Source organism: Pristiophorus japonicus, unplaced genomic scaffold (assembly GCF_044704955.1).
Source record: "Pristiophorus japonicus isolate sPriJap1 unplaced genomic scaffold, sPriJap1.hap1 HAP1_SCAFFOLD_61, whole genome shotgun sequence".
Classification (NCBI taxonomy): Eukaryota; Metazoa; Chordata; class Chondrichthyes; family Pristiophoridae; genus Pristiophorus; species Pristiophorus japonicus.
In genome coordinates, this window is record NW_027254520.1 from 4,109,224 (window position 1) to 4,118,192 (window position 8,969).

The 8,969-nt window shown below is 42.2% G+C and overlaps 3 non-coding genes across 3 annotated transcripts; all 3 read left to right on the top strand.

Moving 5' to 3' along the window:
* Positions 1-836: 836 nt before the first annotated feature.
* trnar-ucg (transfer RNA arginine (anticodon UCG)) lies at positions 837-924 on the top strand. The gene is given in 2 exon segments: positions 837-872; positions 889-924. It is a non-coding gene; the product is annotated as a tRNA-Arg (tRNA).
* A 3,044-nt stretch (positions 925-3,968) lies between these two features.
* Positions 3,969-4,056, top strand: trnap-ugg (transfer RNA proline (anticodon UGG)). The gene is given in 2 exon segments: positions 3,969-4,004; positions 4,021-4,056. It is a non-coding gene; the product is annotated as a tRNA-Pro (tRNA).
* A 3,044-nt stretch (positions 4,057-7,100) lies between these two features.
* Positions 7,101-7,188, top strand: trnap-ugg (transfer RNA proline (anticodon UGG)). The gene is given in 2 exon segments: positions 7,101-7,136; positions 7,153-7,188. It is a non-coding gene; the product is annotated as a tRNA-Pro (tRNA).
* The last annotated feature ends 1,781 nt before the right edge of the window (positions 7,189-8,969 follow it).

Here is an 8,969-nt window from a genome sequence, read left to right on the forward strand (position 1 = left end):
ATTGTTAAACGTTTGTGTTTCAAGCTACATTGACTTTGCCTGTGTCCGTGTACATCCATATCGCAGCGCATCTGTTCATTACTCAAAATATGCTCATGTTTTCCGATATCCACTCCTTGATGCAACCCTTGTCCCAAATTTGCTCTCAATATAAAAAACAACAAATTAAGTACCGCCGATAGCGGCCGCGTGGCCTAAAGGATAAGGTGTCTGACTTCGATTGTAACTGTGATCTTATGAGAAGATTGCAGGTTCTAGTCCTGCAGCGGTCAGCTATCGCGCCGCGTGAAATTTTATATTCTTTGTTTGGATTCTGCCTCAAAACCAACCATCTCGGACAGTCACTCACCTGAAGTAAAGGAAGGCTGTGTGCTTTAAGAAGCTAATGGTACATTTTCTTCACTGTCGATCTGGTTGCACGGGCAAAACAAGCGGTGAAGTAGACTTTCGTGCACATTATCTCTGTTTGAAAGCAAAAAGTAGGGGATGGATGTCTGACTTTGCAGTAAATAGGAGACAAGGTGACTGACAGGTTGAGGCAATGGACTGCTGATCCCGCATGCCCCCAGCTTCGTCGTTATTGTGTTAAACATTTTCCCCTAGTGTTTTTATTCAATCACATTTATCCTCATTGCCAAATTCAACTTTTACTGAAAAGGATGCAGCTCGTTGGTGAAGTAATGTCACAAAAAATAATCACTTCATCAAAGGGAAAACACGAGCAGGACGATGGAAAGGGGGACTCATGAGATCGGTCTCTGAGAGTCAGCACAGGCACGATGGGCCGAATAGCAAACTAACGTCAGAAACTGAGAGCTACGTCCTTCACTGTCGGCGGCTCGTTGGTCTAGGGGTATGATTCTCGCTTTCGGATCATAATAATTGAAATGCGAGAGGTCCCGGGTTCAAATCCCGGACGAGCCCTGCCAACTTTTAGTCAAAAAACGACTTCTCAGCCGGTCGACATGTGAGAAAACTGATATGTTTCAAATTAAAACGTGTGATTGCACTCCGTTGTTCACACAGCGTCTAAAAATCCTGCAGATTCACAGGAGCAAAGTGAAACTCACCGAACTGAGCAAAGTTCATGTCTCTCAGATGTACTCGGCTCTGCGTCTCATTGGACAACGTCAACTCCGGTTTGATTCCGGCAAATACTTGATCAGTGTATCTTCCTTTCTGCACGCATGAGCTCACCTCCAAAGGGATAAGCATACATTCAACGTCAATCTCAAATTCAACTTGAAACAGACTCTGCCCTGAATATGATTGCGTCCTGTTTCTCTCGCGCTGAAAAGATGTGAGAAGCTGGCTTTGGATTTAGTCCCTTGGCTGCCGAATTTAAATCATGCAGGAAATCAATCCGGGGTGGCCAAGCTGCCTGGTCTGATTAAAAGGCGTTCAAACCCTACATTCCAGGCATGTTATAGTGTTCTGGCCTCAACATTCGGTTCAACGTATCGGATCATAAGCACCGCTCCCATTGTCTGCTAATGGTTCTGCTGTTCACACTAACACCTCCTCTGGTCCTTCCTTTGTTACTTTATTGCCCGCTTACCACCCACTTTGCCTTTTCGCATTGTGCCATTTATTATTCAATCACTCCTACGCTCCACTGTATCACAAGCATTCCCTTTTGTCCTTCCTCGCTGCCTATTTTTTTCCAGGCGCTATTTTCGTGGAAAAATCTGTAAACTTTACATTTTTCTTAAAAGATCGGAATGATCATCCGACTGAACGTGAGCCCGGGAAATTCATCCACAGAATGTTCACGGCCTGCAGAGTTTTACAGAATGCTTTGTTTTTGTTCATTGTGTTTCTGTATCCATTTTAAGGTGATGTGCTGGTCTGCCCGGAGTCATTCTCTGTCTCTACAAAATGGTGTGCTATCAGTATCGGATCATTATCTATCTGTTTAAAAGGAATGTGCTGTCTGTCCCGGATTTCAAATTTCAAATTTCAAAAACTGCCTTTGGAGGGTGCAGAATTTTTAGTTTGTTGGAGTGTTTGTGTAAGTGAGAGAGTGCGTGGAAACGTTCTGCGCGATCTTACTGTGCATTTCATGTCATGGGAGGAAAAATGCATTACATGCAACTTGAAGCCACACTGATTTGATTCAACACGCATTCGGGGACTGCCTGACAGGAGAAGAATCTGCTGTGGGATTTTGCTATTCCACATGTGAAAGAAGGCAAATTATATAAGTTAGAAACATAGCGATTTTAGCGAGAGCTTGCGGATGGGCTGTGTGACATGATGAGCTCCTTCCCCCTTATTTTCAAATACAAATCAAATCAAGACAAGACAAGACATGACTGACTGACTGACTTTGTTTATATAAATATATATATCAATATTTATATATGCATATATTTACATACATTCCCTACTTTTTAACTTTCACAATAAATGTGCTTTTTCTGTTCTGCCTGCATTGGCTCTATTACATTTGACCTATTTCACAGCACACGCAGCTTCACTCTGATCCTGCAGAAAAGCACTCGCGACTTTAAAAGATGGGCTTTGTTGTCCACATCTTCCCTCGTGGCTTGTCTTACACCATGTGTTCACTGTGTTTGGGTATTTACTGACTGCACACCCTGATTTCCAGTGGATTTCATGCAGTCGCACAGACTTCGTTCAATCAAAAATATATAGATTAAGAAACAATTATTTATTTATTTCAATCAAATCAAATTAAATTTTTTGCAATAAAATTGTAAATTTATTTATTTTCTTATCATGATAAATATATATATGTTTTAAATTGTCTGTTTGACTGGGTTGGTTTTATTTCCCTCCCTCTTTCCTGCTTGTCTGTCACCTGTGGCTTCAACAACCGTCCCAGTCCCGCGCGCTCATGAGAACCGCGCTCAATCACGCACAACACAATTGCATTCAGGAATGATAGAAATCCCACTTTATTCTTCTGAAAGGCAACTGCTGTCCGTGAAGGGCAATTCTACAGCTGTGTAAGATGGATGTGCTTCCTGTCCAGGATCATTCGGTGTCTGTTTCAACGGGATGGTTGTCAGTTCCGGTTCATCAATTGCCCCTTTAAAACGTATTTTCTCATTATCCGGATCATCCTGTACATTTAAAAAGGAGTGTGATTATCAGCTGTGAGAACCGAATTGTTAAACTGTTGTGTTTCAAGCTATATTGACTTTGCCTGTGTCCGTGTACATCCATATCGCAGCGCATCTGTTCATTACTCAAAATATGCTCATGTTTTCCGATATCCACTCCTTGATGCAACCCTTGTCCCAAATTTGCTCTCAATATAAAAAACAACAAATTATGCACCGACGATAGCGGCCGCGTGGCCTAAAGGATAAGGTGTCTGACTTCGATTGTAACTGTGATCTTATGAGAAGATTGCAGGTTCTAGTCCTGCAGCGGTCCGCTATCGCGCCGCGTGAAATTTTATATTCTTTGTTTTGATTCTGCCTCAAAACCAACCATCTCGGACAGTCACTCACCTGAAGTAAAGGAAGGCTGTGTGCTTTAAGAAGCTAATGGCATATTTTCATCACTGTCGATCTGGTTGCACGGGCAAAACAAGCGGTGAAGTAGACTTTCGTGCACATTATTTCTGTTTGAATGCAAAAATAGGGGATGGATGTCTGACTTTGCAGTAGATAGGAGACAAGGTGACTGACAGGTTGAGGCAATGGACTGCTGATCCAGTATGCCCCCAGCTTCGTCGTTATTGTGTTAAACACTTTCCCCTCGTTTTTTTATTCAATCACATTTATCCTCATTGCCAAATTCACCTTTTACTGAAAAGGATGCAACTCGTTGGTGAAGTAATGTCACAAAAAATAATCACTTCATCAAAGGGAAAACACGAGCAGGACGATGGAAAGGGGGACTCATGAGATCGGTCTCTGAGAGTCAGCACAGGCACGATGGGCCGAATAGCAAACTAACGTCAGAAACTGAGAGCTACGTCCTTCACTGTCGGCGGCTCGTTGGTCTAGGGGTATGATTCTCGCTTTGGGATCATAATAATTGAAATGCGAGAGGTCTCGGGTTCAAATCCCGGACGAGCCCTGCCAACTTTTAGTCAAAAAACGACTTCTCAGCCGGTCGACATGTGAGAAAACTGACATGTTTCAAATTAAAACGTGTGATTGCACTCCGTTGTTCACACAGCGTCTAAAAATCCTGGAGATTCACAGGAGCAAAGTGAAACTCACCGAACTGAGTAAAGTTCATGTCTCTCAGATGTACTCGGCTCTGCGTCTCATTGGACAACGTCAACCCCGGTTTGATTCCGGCAAATACTTGAACAGTGTATCTTCCTTTCTGCACGCATGAGCTCACCTCCAAAGGGATAAGCATACATTCAACGTCAATCTCAAATTCAACTTGAAACAGACTCTGCCCTGAATATGATTGCGTACTGTTTCTCTCGCGCTGAAAAGATGTGAGAAGCTGGCTTTGGATTTAGTCCCTTGGCTGCCGAATTTAAATCATGCAGGAAATCAATCCGGGGTGGCCAAGCTGCCTGGTCTGATTAAAAGGCGTTCAAACCCTACATTCCAGGCATGTTATAGTGTTCTGGCCTCAACATTCGGTTCAACGTATCGGATCATAAGCACCGCTCCCATTGTGTGCTAATGGTTCTGCTGTTCACACTAACACCTCCTCTGATCCATCCTTTGTTACTTTATTGCCCGCTTACCACCCACTTTGCCTTTTCGCATTGTGCCATTTATTATTCAATCACTCCTACGCTCCACTGTATCAGAAGCATTCGCTTTTGTCCTTCCTCGCTGCCTATTTTTTTCCAGGCGCTATTTTCGTGGAAAAATCTGTAAACTTTACATTTTTCTTAAAAGATCGGAATGATCATCTGACTGAACGTGAGCCCGGGAAATTCATCCACAGAATGTTCACGGCCTGCTGAGTTTTACAGAATGCTTTGTTTTTGTTCATTGTGTTTCTGTATCCATTTTCAGGTGATGTGCTGGTCTGCCCGGGGTCATTCTCTGTCTCTACAAAATGGTGTGCTATCAGTATCGGATCATTATCTATCTGTTTAAAAGTAATGTGCTGTCTGTCCCGGATTTCAAATTTCAAATTTCAAAAACTGCCTTTGGAGGGTGCAGAATTTTTAGTTTGTTGGAGTGTTTGTGTAAGTGAGAGAGTGCGTGGAAACGTTCTGCGCGATCTTACTGTGCATTTCATGTCATGGGAGGAAAAATGCATTACATGCAACTTGAAGCCACACTGATTTGATTCAACACGCATTCGGGGACTGCCTGACAGGAGAAGAATCTGCTGTGGGATTTTGCTATTCCACATGTGAAAGAAGGCAAATTATATAAGTTAGAAACATAGCGATTTTAGCGAGAGCTTGCGGATGGGCTGTGTGACATGATGAGCTCCTTCCCCCTTATTTTCAAATACAAATCAAATCAAGACAAGACAAGACATGACTGACTGACTGACTTTGTTTATATAAATATATATATCAATATTTATATATGCATATATTTACATACATTCCCTACTTTTTAACTTTCACAATAAATGTGCTTTTTCTGTTCTGCCTGCATTGGCTCTATTACATTTGACCTATTTCACAGCACACGCAGCTTCACTCTGATCCTGCAGAAAAGCACTCGCGACTTTAAAAGATGGGCTTTGTTGTCCACATCTTCCCTCGTGGCTTGTCTTACACCATGTGTTCACTGTGTTTGGGTATTTACTGACTGCACACCCTGATTTCCAGTGGATTTCATGCAGTCGCACAGACTTCGTTCAATCAAAAATATATAGATTAAGAAACAATTATTTATTTATTTCAATCAAATCAAATTAAATTTTTTGCAATAAAATTGTAAATTTATTTATTTTCTTATCATGATAAATATATATATGTTTTAAATTGTCTGTTTGACTGGGTTGGTTTTATTTCCCTCCCTCTTTCCTGCTTGTCTGTCACCTGTGGCTTCAACAACCGTCCCAGTCCCGCGCGCTCATGAGAACCGCGCTCAATCACGCACAACACAATTGCATTCAGGAATGATAGAAATCCCACTTTATTCTTCTGAAAGGCAACTGCTGTCCGTGAAGGGCAATTCTACAGCTGTGTAAGATGGATGTGCTTCCTGTCCAGGATCATTCGGTGTCTGTTTCAACGGGATGGTTGTCAGTTCCGGTTCATCAATTGCCCCTTTAAAACGTATTTTCTCATTATCCGGATCATCCTGTACATTTAAAAAGGAGTGTGATTATCAGCTGTGAGAACCGAATTGTTAAACTGTTGTGTTTCAAGCTATATTGACTTTGCCTGTGTCCGTGTACATCCATATCGCAGCGCATCTGTTCATTACTCAAAATATGCTCATGTTTTCCGATATCCACTCCTTGATGCAACCCTTGTCCCAAATTTGCTCTCAATATAAAAAACAACAAATTATGCACCGACGATAGCGGCCGCGTGGCCTAAAGGATAAGGTGTCTGACTTCGATTGTAACTGTGATCTTATGAGAAGATTGCAGGTTCTAGTCCTGCAGCGGTCCGCTATCGCGCCGCGTGAAATTTTATATTCTTTGTTTTGATTCTGCCTCAAAACCAACCATCTCGGACAGTCACTCACCTGAAGTAAAGGAAGGCTGTGTGCTTTAAGAAGCTAATGGCATATTTTCATCACTGTCGATCTGGTTGCACGGGCAAAACAAGCGGTGAAGTAGACTTTCGTGCACATTATTTCTGTTTGAATGCAAAAATAGGGGATGGATGTCTGACTTTGCAGTAGATAGGAGACAAGGTGACTGACAGGTTGAGGCAATGGACTGCTGATCCAGTATGCCCCCAGCTTCGTCGTTATTGTGTTAAACACTTTCCCCTCGTTTTTTTATTCAATCACATTTATCCTCATTGCCAAATTCACATTTTACTGAAAAGGATGCAACTCGTTGGTGAAGTAATGTCACAAAAAATAATCACTTCATCAAAGGGAAAACACGAGCAGGACGATGGAAAGGGGGACTCATGAGATCGGTCTCTGAGAGTCAGCACAGGCACGATGGGCCGAATAGCAAACTAACGTCAGAAACTGAGAGCTACGTCCTTCACTGTCGGCGGCTCGTTGGTCTAGGGGTATGATTCTCGCTTTGGGATCATAATAATTGAAATGCGAGAGGTCTCGGGTTCAAATCCCGGACGAGCCCTGCCAACTTTTAGTCAAAAAACGACTTCTCAGCCGGTCGACATGTGAGAAAACTGACATGTTTCAAATTAAAACGTGTGATTGCACTCCGTTGTTCACACAGCGTCTAAAAATCCTGGAGATTCACAGGAGCAAAGTGAAACTCACCGAACTGAGTAAAGTTCATGTCTCTCAGATGTACTCGGCTCTGCGTCTCATTGGACAACGTCAACCCCGGTTTGATTCCGGCAAATACTTGAACAGTGTATCTTCCTTTCTGCACGCATGAGCTCACCTCCAAAGGGATAAGCATACATTCAACGTCAATCTCAAATTCAACTTGAAACAGACTCTGCCCTGAATATGATTGCGTACTGTTTCTCTCGCGCTGAAAAGATGTGAGAAGCTGGCTTTGGATTTAGTCCCTTGGCTGTCGAATTTAAACCGTGCAGGAAATCAATCCGGGGTGGCCAAGCTGCCTGGTCTGATTAAAAGGCGTTCAAAACCTACATTCCAGGCATGTTATAGTGTTCTGGACTCAACATTCGGATCATAAGCACCGCTCCCATTGTCTGCTAATGGTTCTGCTGTTCACACTAACACCTCCTCTGGTGCATCCGTTGTTACTTTATTGCCCGCTTACCACCCACTTTGCCTTTTCGCATTGTGTCATTTATTATTCAATCACTCCTACGCTCCGCTGTATCACAGCATTCCCTTTTGTCCTTCCTCGCTGCCTATTTTTTTCCAGGCGCTATTTTCGTGGAAAAATCTGTAAACTTTACATTTTTCTTTAAATATCGGAATGATCATCTGATTGACCTTGAGCCCGGGGAATGCATCCACAGAATGTTCACGGCCTGCTGAGTTTTACAGAATGCTTTGTTTTTGTTCATTGTGTTTCGGTATCCCTTTTAAGGTGATATGCTGGTCTGGCCGGGGTCATTCTCTGTCTCACCAAAATGGTGTGCTATCAGTATCGGATCATTATCTATCTGTTTAAAAGGAATGTGCTGTCTGTCCCGGATTTCAAATTTCAAATTACAAAAACTGCCTTAGGAGGGTGCAGAATGATTAGTTTGTTGGTGTGTTTGTGTAAGTGAGAGAGTGCGTGGAAACGTTCTGCGCGATCTTACTGTGCATTTCATGTCATGGGAGGAAAAATGCATTACATGCAACTTGAAGCCACACTGATTTGATTCAACACGCATTCGGGGACTGCCTGACAGGGGAAGAATCTGCTGTAGTATTTTGCTATTCCACATGTGAAAGAAGGCAAATTATATAAGTTAGAAACATAGCGATTTTAGCGAGAGCTTGCGGATGGGCTGTGTGACATGATGAGCTCCTTCCCCCTTATTTTCAAATACAAATCAAATCAAGATAAGACGAGACATGATTGACTGACTGACTTTGTTTATATAAATATATGTATCAATATTTATATATGCATATATTTACATACATTCCCTACTTTTTAACTTTCACAATAAATGTGCTTTTCTGTTCTGCCTGCATTGGCTCTATTACATTTGACCTCTTTCACAGCACACGCAGCTTCTGTCTGATCCTGCAGAAAAGCAATCGCGACTTTAAAAGATGGCCTTTGTTGCCCACATCTTCCCTCGTGGCTTGTCTTACACCATTGGCTTACTGTGTTTGGGTATTTACTGACTGCACACCCTGATTTCCAGTGGATTTCATGCAGTCGCACAGACTTCGTTCAATCAAAATATATAGATTAAGAAACATTTATTTATTTATTTCAATCAAATCAAATTTAATTGTTTTGCATTAAAATTG